The sequence below is a fragment of the Vipera berus genome, assembly GCF_964194415.1.
Source record: "Vipera berus genome assembly, chromosome: 14".
NCBI classification, from domain to species: domain Eukaryota; kingdom Metazoa; phylum Chordata; class Lepidosauria; order Squamata; family Viperidae; genus Vipera; species Vipera berus.
The window spans coordinates 4,391,348-4,400,316 of record NC_138217.1 but is presented as its reverse complement, the minus strand read 5'-3'; the positions used below and the strand labels follow the sequence as shown (position 1 = coordinate 4,400,316).

The window sequence follows — 8,969 nt, the reverse complement described above, 5'->3', positions numbered from 1 at the left end:
GACTTACGGCCACAAGCGGGACGTTTCCGCCGCTTAAGGAAGCTGGGTTGTTCAGTGAGTTGCAGCCAGTTTGACGACCTCGGTTGTCCAGCAAATCATTTATCTTTTAAGGCCCAGTGCAAACCGACCTGGCACCAGGAAAAAAAACCCGGATTCCTTCAACGTCCGCATTAACCCCAGGTACACTGACTTGGATGCCCCCCCAGCCCCCCTCCCCACCTGCAAATGGGCCCCCAGGACCGGCACCTCCCAGCGGGTCCCCCCCAACCCTTGCTCCTTCCCCACCAAGCCCCCTCCTTTCCCCTCCTCCAAGTGGCCCGTGGCTCCTTGGAGAGCTGGAGGGGAGACGCCTCCCATCCCTTCTTCTTACTGGGGGGGGGGGGAGAACGTTTCTACCTTCCTCTCCCCCGCCCCCGGCGCCACAGTGTTGGAGACGGCGCTGGTCCCTTTAAGAGAGCAGCCAGGCTGCTGCAAACCGTGCGCCCCAGCCCGGGCGCAATTCTTGCTGCTGTTGCGGCGGCGGCTGCAACCGGGTGTGTGTGTGTGTGGGGGGGGGGGGTGCGCTCTCCTGCCTTCCATTCCTCTCCTCCTCCTCCTCTTCCTCCTCTTCTGCGGAGCCCAGCCGGAGCTCTCCGCAAAGTTGAATCTTTGCAACAACAACAACAACAACAACAAAATAGATCAGTTGCAAAACGCAGCCACCACCGCAGCTGCAAGCTGCGGGGCGCGCGGCGGCTGTTGCTGGTGTCTCCTCCTCTTGTTCTCCTCCTCCTCCTCCTCCTCCTCCGCCTGGGAGCTTCAGACATCTTAGGAGAGGCGGAGGAGGGAGAGATTTCCGGGCCCCCGAAGCGGACGGAGCTTCCGAGCCAGCCAGCTAGCCGAGCCGAGCCAACGCCGGGTCTCCAATCGGATTTTACGCACCGCGCCGAGCCCATGGGAAGCTGCTCCGGGGAGGACATCGAGCAAAGATCGTGGCGTGGCAGGGCTTCCGCCGTCCCCTTGGATCTGCTTTTGGCTTTTCTGGATTCTTAAAATGTTCATTTGATTTTTTTTTATTTTATTTTTTGGCAATCTCTTCTCCCCCCCCCCCCCCCGCACCAATCCCCCAAGAATCCGCTCCGTTGGGAGCTTCGCTCGGATTTGGAGACGTCTTGGATGAGCAGCCCAAGGAATTATTATTTGTATTATTATTATTATTATTATTATTGGGGTTGTTTTAAGGAAGAAAAAAAAAAGAGAGGTCAGCGGCCTTGCATGGAGCGGCTCGGGCAGTAAGGTAAGGTCGGAGGACGAGAGAGCTCGCTGGTGGAGCTCACTTTCTCTTTGTGTTTATTTTGTTGTTTCACTCCGGGAAAGAGCATAAATATGTAGCAAAGCTGTTTTTTTTTAAAAAACAAACAAACCAACCAACCAACCAACCGGAAAAGGCAGGATGAAATCTGCCCTTCTTAAAAAAATATATATGATTTTTATTTTGCTTGTTTTGTTTGCAAAAATAAGCGGCGAGTCCTTTTGAGCACTTTTGGGGCGGCTGAGGAGGAGGAGGAGGAGGAGGAGGAGGGGATGCGCTGCATTTGCAAGCGGGCGCCCGCTGGAAGGAGAGAAGGGGGGGGGGCAGGAGGAAAGGGGAAAACAGCGTAGAAACCACACGCGTGTAGGCGCGCACACATGTTTCAGGGAGGGGTCTAGCCAAAGGAGGCAAACATGCTTGCTTTCTGGTAGGTGTTTCTGGTCCCCCACCCCAGACGAAGTTCTGTCTAGACTCAGACTTGGGTTAGACGGCGAAATGCTTGAGCAATTTTAATTAATAGGGATGCCAGCCTGTTTTGGGAGAAAAAAAGGACGTGGTTCTCCTTTAAATCCCCCCCCCCTTTTTCTTTTTGCAAATACCTGGTTGGATGCTTGGAAAAGTTTTGCAGGGTCTCTGGGTGTGTGTGTTAAGGTTTAATTCGGGGTTTGTACTCTTTGGTGCAATCTGAGCTTGGACCCATGGAGATGACCAGGAATTGTGTGAATGGGATCGTCTTTGCCTCCGGCTAGCGACCAACCTCTGAAAAAAAAGGGGAAAAACTTGGGTTGGATTGGGGAAAGAAAGCTTAACCATGGTTAGTAGAGCTGGGTCTGTGTGGCCTCAACCAGGCATCCTTGTTCGCCTCTCCTAATGCACTCTGCATTGGGGTGACTGGTTAGGTCGTGGGAATGGACCTTGTAGGGTTGATTCAGCTTGAACCTTTGGCTTGCAAACGGGCCTACTCTGCAGAGGACAAGTTAGTGATCTCGGGGAGCTTGCTAAGCCTTTGTGAGTGAGAAAATCCAACTGTTGTGGCTGCTACCCAGATGCGCACAGTGCGTGTATCCTGCAGATGGGGCTTATGGAACAAACTATGAATGCCTTAACCCCGGTTAGTATCTTCGAACTCAGCTGAAAGCTTTGCAAGGAGAGGGTTCATACACTGCAGAAATTGCTTACAAGCCTGTTGAATTGAGCAATTGACAACTATTTAGCTTGAGATCCCTTTGGGTTTTTGGGTGGGTGGGTGGGGGGAGTTGCAACTCTCAGAAAAAATCCCCCACTCTTTTCACCTTGTTTGCCCCCCTTTTAAACCATGAGTAATCGCTAAACTGCACAGCCTTTGCAAACAGCAGCTTCCGGCATGCCCCAAGCTTTGAATGGCTTCCGATCTGTGTAATCAAAGCTGCCTTGCGTTTCTTATTATGGATGATATTTAGATGCCATTTTTTTTGTCCTTTTATTTGCTCTTTTGCCAGGGTTTAGGTCTTGGAATCGGAGTTCCTGTTTTGGGCTGGTTTCTTCCTCCTAGTTGCTCCACGCGTTTGATGGCTGCGGAAATGCTGTGTTTTTTTTTTCTCCTCGCTTGCTTGCGATGAGGCTGCTGGGAAGTGGAGTTCATGAAGTTTGAGCAAGAGCTTTAAGTGTGCAAACTTGTGTTTTGCACTGGCAGTGGGACCCAGCCAGTCCTTTTGGCCTGCCCTGTTTTCTTTGTATAATTTCTTGCAAAAAGAAAAAAAAAGAGTCCGTTTGAAGTTGACAAGTGGAGGGTGAATGAATTGATCAGGTTTTCACATGAGCTGCAGAGTTGGGTGCAAATATTGGTGGGAGAAATTCTTCGGGCTTCCAGGAGAATCTTCTATTTGTAGGAAAATAGCAGCTGAAAGCATCGGTGGGATAATTTTTCCGAACAAGTGGCCTGCCCTTTTAACACACAAGGTTCTGCAGAAAAATTGGCTGTTTGGATATAGTTAAATGCTTGCTTGACACGTGGCAGGCTAGCTGTTTCTAGGTTTTAATTGTGATTTTAAGTTCTAAGTGAATTGTGTTCTGGCTCTGCGTTTTGTTTCCTTGTGCAACGTCTCCTTAAAGCAATAGGAAAAATTCAGGGTGACTGCTGAGCCAAAATGCGTTTTCCCAACTTGGCATCAGGGAAAATAAAATTATGTAGCGGCTAGCTAGCTAGATCTTTGGGCGTTGGAGCCCTCAGGTCTTAAAAGTTGCCAAGGTTGAAAAAAACTATTCTGTGGATTAAATTATTAAATTATTTATAGTTAAGCTGTCATTAAAATATGTAGTTTGGGTTAAATTGATGTGGTTTGGTTGGTGGAGTCCTGTGAATGCCAACACAAATGGTAACATAAACCAGGTTAATATGCGGTGTGCTAAGCCCAACCAGGTTGAATAGTTGGGGTGCAGATTAAATCGGGAGAGGGTTTGAAATGGCTGACCTTTGACCCCGGGCAGAGGTAGTTTGCTTCCCCAGTCTGGCTATCAAACCTTGCCTGTATTCAAAGCTGGCACCCCAATATTGGTAGAGCTTTAAAACTTTCTACAGATAATCCTCAACTTACAACAGCCTATTTAGTGACTGAAGTTACAACAGCATTGAAAAAAGTGACTTAGGACCGTTTTTCACACTTAACTACCATTGTAGTATCCCCGTGGGTCACGTGATCCAAATTCAGCTGATGCTGTGGATGGGTACTGGGCTACAGCATGCCAAAAACCGGTCCAGACATACAGAAAGCCCCATCTGTGGGATGCAGGCAGCAGACACAACCACGTTCCCTCTGAATCAGGGGTCTTCAAACTTGGCCCTTTTATGACTTGTGGACTTCAACTCCCAGAATTCCTCAGCCAGGCACTCTGGGAGTTGAAGTCCACAAGTCATAAAAGGGCCAAGTTTGAAGACTCCTGTTGTAAGTTGAGGATTTCCTGCAATGTCTATGGAGGGTCTCAATCATCCAGGTCATGGTTGTCCCAGAGGTGCTTTTCCAAAGGCCAGGGGGACTTTCTTGGCTCCGCTTTTCATCCCAGAACTGAGAAGCTTCTTGGAGGAAAAGTGAAATGTGGTTGAAGAAAAAAACCAAGGAAGTCCAGTTGCCTTTTGGAAAAAGTGCATTTGGGACTTGGAGGATAAGTTGAGAGCAAAGTGATCCAGAAGGAAAGTTATCTGTAGCTTAGAGACCAATTCAGACATATTGTGGAATCTAATCTTGATTTCCATAAGCCACATTTAGTTGTGTTTGCACATTAAGGGAGCCCTAAACTGACTTTTAGTACCTTAGGATAGGATAGGATACATTACAATTACAATTACAATACAATACAATAGATGGAGTACTATGCAATAGAATACAGTAGGATAGGATAGGATAGGACAGGACAGGATAGGATAGAACTGGACGGGACCCTGGAGGTCTTCTAGTCCAACCCCCTGCTCAAGTAGGAGAACCTATACCATCTCAGACAAGTGACCGTCTAGCTAGCCTCTTCTTAAAAATCTCCAATGATGGAGTGCCCATGATTTCTGGAGGGAAGCTGTTCCACTGATTAATTGTCCTCACTGTCAGGAAGTTTCTCCTTAATTCCAGGTTGCTTCTCTCCTTGATCAGTTTCCAACCATTGTTTCTTGTCTGCTGCTTTGGTGAATAACGTGACCCCCTCTTCTTTGTGGCAGCTCCTCAAATACTGGAATACTGCTATCATGTCACCCCTGTTTCTTCTTTTCTTTAGACTAGCCCAACCCAAGTCCTGCAGCCGTTGCCTTTGATCATCTTACCGTAGTTGCTCTTCTCTGAACTTTGCACAACCCCTTCCCCAAAAAACAAAAGGCCCACCAAGTCTTGATTGATTACAGCTAAGTTCTTGAAACAAGCTAACTTTAGATTGGCTTATTCCACATCTTCCAACCCAACACTCATGGAAAATAATAGTCAACCCTGATTGGAAGTGAAATCTTTTGAACTCTGCAGCTCAACCATGTCCCATTCAATTACAGCTTCAGTGGAATGACCTTTCCTTGACCAAAAACATCTTCTCTTATTTTTGTTGCAAATGTAGACAACGAGAGGACATTTTATCACGCGTGGCGAACCTGTAAAAGCTCCTCGAATTACGACCACAATTGAGCCCAATTGTCGTTAAGCGAGACATTCGTTAAGTGAGTTTTGCCCCATTTTACGACCTTTCTTGCCTCAGTGGGGAAGGAAATCATGGCAGGTGATGAGTGAGTTGTTAAATGAATCTGGCTTCCCCATTGCCTTGTCCGAAGGTCGCAAAAGGGGGATCACGTGACCTTGGGACACAGCCACGGTCATAAATATGAACCAGTTGCCAAGCCTTCGAATTTTGATCACATAATCATGGGGATACTGCAAATGTAACTGAAAAATGGCCACAATAAGTCACTTTTTTTACTGCTGTTGGAATTTTGGTCACTAAACGAACTGTTGAAATTCAAGGAATACCTGTATAGAATTGAGAACATATTTGGGGATGGATGGACGGACGGACGGACAGTTGGAAAAAATTACGGATGTTTGTCTTTGCATGGTAAGCGCACCGAGGTGATTGCACAAAGTTGGAACATTGGGATTGTCACCCAAGGTTGGTGAAGATGATGGGAACCTGCTGAGATGTCTCAATGGACTTTTATTAGAGAAAATATAATATTTAAGTTTATTCCTGCCTAGAAACCACTTATAAACCTTTTTTTTTGTATGAAGCAGGAAAAAAAATGAACTTGCAATTCATGGTTTTAATGATTAGACTAGATAGATGATAAAAGAGAGCTGGGATTTAACATAGAATAAAACTTAAAATTGTTCAGAAGCTCTTTCTTTCTTCTCTACTCTCTTTTTATTTCCCCCTTCTTTCTTGCGCTTTTAGCTTTCTCTGATTTTTCCCCCCTTACTTTGTCTTTCTTTTTAATCTTCCTTTTTAGAAACATTTAATAAAAAAAAATATGAAAACACAAAGATCCTCTACATCAAAACTTATTACTGCATCTACCTCTACAACAAATGACAATATCCCCTACATCTTCAGAAGAGTACAGAAAAACAGAGTTGGAAGGGACCTTGGAGATCATCTAGTCCACCCCTTGCTCAAGCAGGAGACCCAATGCCATTCCAGATCAGTGGCTGGCTGGTTTCTTCTTGAAAACCTCCAGGGATGCAGCACCTGGAAATTCTGTATTATTTTGTCCCCCTCTTAAGGCCATTCTCCTCCTCGCCAAAAACTGTCCCCTGCAGGTCTCATAATGGGTGTATTTGTTTTGGGGTGGGGCGTATTTGCTTCCCCAGTTTGAGGCTGATGTTGGTGGCCGCTATTAGGAGCCACTGAGGATAAGGACCAAGGCTGAGATACCTGAGCTCAGCATCAGCAGAGGCAATTTTTGTTTTATCTACACACAATCGGTAGGTGATCAACTTGAAAAGGTATTTATGGAGGTGGCAAAGTGGGTGCGTTTAGCAGATTCCCCTTCTTGCCTTTTTAGCTTTCTCCGATTTGTTTTTCTTATTTTATTTTGGTTTTTATCTTCCTTTTTTTTTTTAAGAAATCTTTTCTAAAAAAAAAATTATGAAAACCTACAGATCCATCCTGGCACCTCAAGGTCTGAGATACACTTCCTCTCTGCCAAAAGCCTCCTGCAGGAAATTTTCGGTGACTTTTCGGTGAGCCGGTTAGAAAGAGACAACTTGTGTGTCCTTCATTTTTGTCAGAATTAGAAAACTTTTCGTGCCCTAATTCTAGTTTTGCAAAAGCCAAACTTCTGTTTCGACCATCGCTCTGCCCAGAGGTGTGTGACTGTCAGGTTTCTTCTTGGAATGATTTTGGGTTAATTACTACTTTGCAAAAAAACAACAACAAACCCTTTTGGTTTGCCATCAGTCACCCAACTTTGCACCCAGTCTAGTCCAAGGGAGACCTGATGGCAGTCTTCCAATATTTGAGGGGCTGCCACAGAGAGGAGGGGGTCGACCTATTTTCCAAACCCCCTGAAGGCCAGACAAGGAATAACGGATGGAAACTGGTCAAGGAGAGATTCAACCTGGAAATAAGGAGAAATTTTCAGACAGTGAGGACTATCAGCTGATGGAACAGAAGTTGCCTTCAGAAATTGTGGGAGCTTCATCTCTGGAGACTTCCAAGAAGAGACTGGAATGCCTTCTGTCAGAAATGGGGTAGGGTCTCCTGCCTGAGCGGGGAAGGGGTTGGACTAGATGACCCACAAGGTCCCTTCCAACTGTTATTCTATTCTAAATAAATGTTTCCTCCTGAGCCAAGAGGATCAGACGTGCTCATGAGGATTGGCGGATCTTACGAAGCGCCCAGGGCCATCCTTATAGTGACGGAAGCCATCTTTGGACTCGGCAAGATCTGGAGAACCTGCCCCAGGTGGTCCTCAGCTTACAACGGTTTTTGACTGTAAGTCGAGGACCACCTTTAATAATTTCAGCCGTTGCAAGAAGATGCTTAAGACTCTGCTGTAGCTACAGGTAGTCCTCGACTTTTGACCACAATTGAGCCCCAAATTTATGTCGCTAAGTGAATCTGTTGTTAAGTGAGTTCGGGCCTATTTTATGACTTCTCTTGCCACAGTTGTTAAGCGAATCGCTGCAGGTGTTAATGTAGCAACACGGTTGTTAAGTGAATCCAGTTTCCCCACGGACTTTGCTTGTCCGATGGTTGTAAAAGGGGATCACACAACCCCGGGACACTGCGACCGTCGTAAATATGAGTCAGTTGCCAAGCGTCTGAATTTTGATCACATGTCCCTGGGGAGGCTGCAACGATCCTAAGGGAGAAAAGCATTCATAAGTCCCATTTTTTCAGTGCTGTTGTAACTTTGAATGGTCACTAAATGAAAATAAGTCAGGTAAAAGGTAAAGGTAAGGGTTCCCCCGCACATGCGTGCTAGTCGTTTCCGACTCTAGGGGCCGGTGCTCATCTCCGTTTCAAAGCCGAAGAGCCAGCGCTTGTCCGAGGATATCTCTGTGGTCATGTGGCCGGCATGACTAGACGCCAAAGGCGCACGGAACGCTGTTACCTTCCCACCGGAGTGGTCCCTGTTTTTCTACTTGCATTTTTATGTGCTTTCGAACTGCTAGGTTGGCAGAAGCTGGGATGAGTAACAGGCGCTCGCTCTGCTACGCGGCACTCGGGATTCGACCCGCCAAACTGCCGACCTTCTGATCGACAAGCTCAGCGTCCTAACCCACTGAGCGACTATATTAGTGATTACTTTCTAAGAATCAGCCCTGATCAACAACAGAGGAGCAAAGAGGGCAAAGGCTGCGATAAGGGGGGGGAAAATAGATGTATGCTTAGTTCTGGAATCCAGACCCTCCCTGCGCGACTGTTTGGTGTGCTTCACAAAGCATAACAACTTCGCTGCCTCTTTGTAAGGTGCGGGTCAGCCCTGTCTGCCTTCCAGAACCCCTTTTAATCCTCTATTTTGGCCTAGCTCTGATCTCCTGGAATGCTTGCCTTCCAAGCTATTCTTTAAAAGGAACGAGTTCAGAGGGCTTAGCGCCGCCGTCAACCTTGGAAGGAGGTGAAGGCAACATAACTCTTGGGAAATGTTTGTTCTCCCTTCCAGCTCAGCCTCTCTCCCTGACCATGGCTTGTCTGAAGCCCATTTAACAGAACAACAGAGTTGGAAGGGACC

The 8,969-nt window shown here is 46.7% G+C and overlaps 1 protein-coding gene across 1 annotated transcript in view; it reads left to right on the top strand.

The window, feature by feature from the left end:
- The first annotated feature begins 636 nt into the window (after window positions 1–636).
- NCOR2 (nuclear receptor corepressor 2) overlaps window positions 637–8,969 on the top strand; it is a 185,122-nt gene continuing 176,789 nt past the window's right edge. Inside the window, exon 1 of the mRNA XM_081339110.1 lies at window positions 637–1,276. The gene's annotated coding sequence lies outside the window, so the exon portion shown is untranslated. The remainder of the gene's footprint in view (window positions 1,277–8,969) is intronic.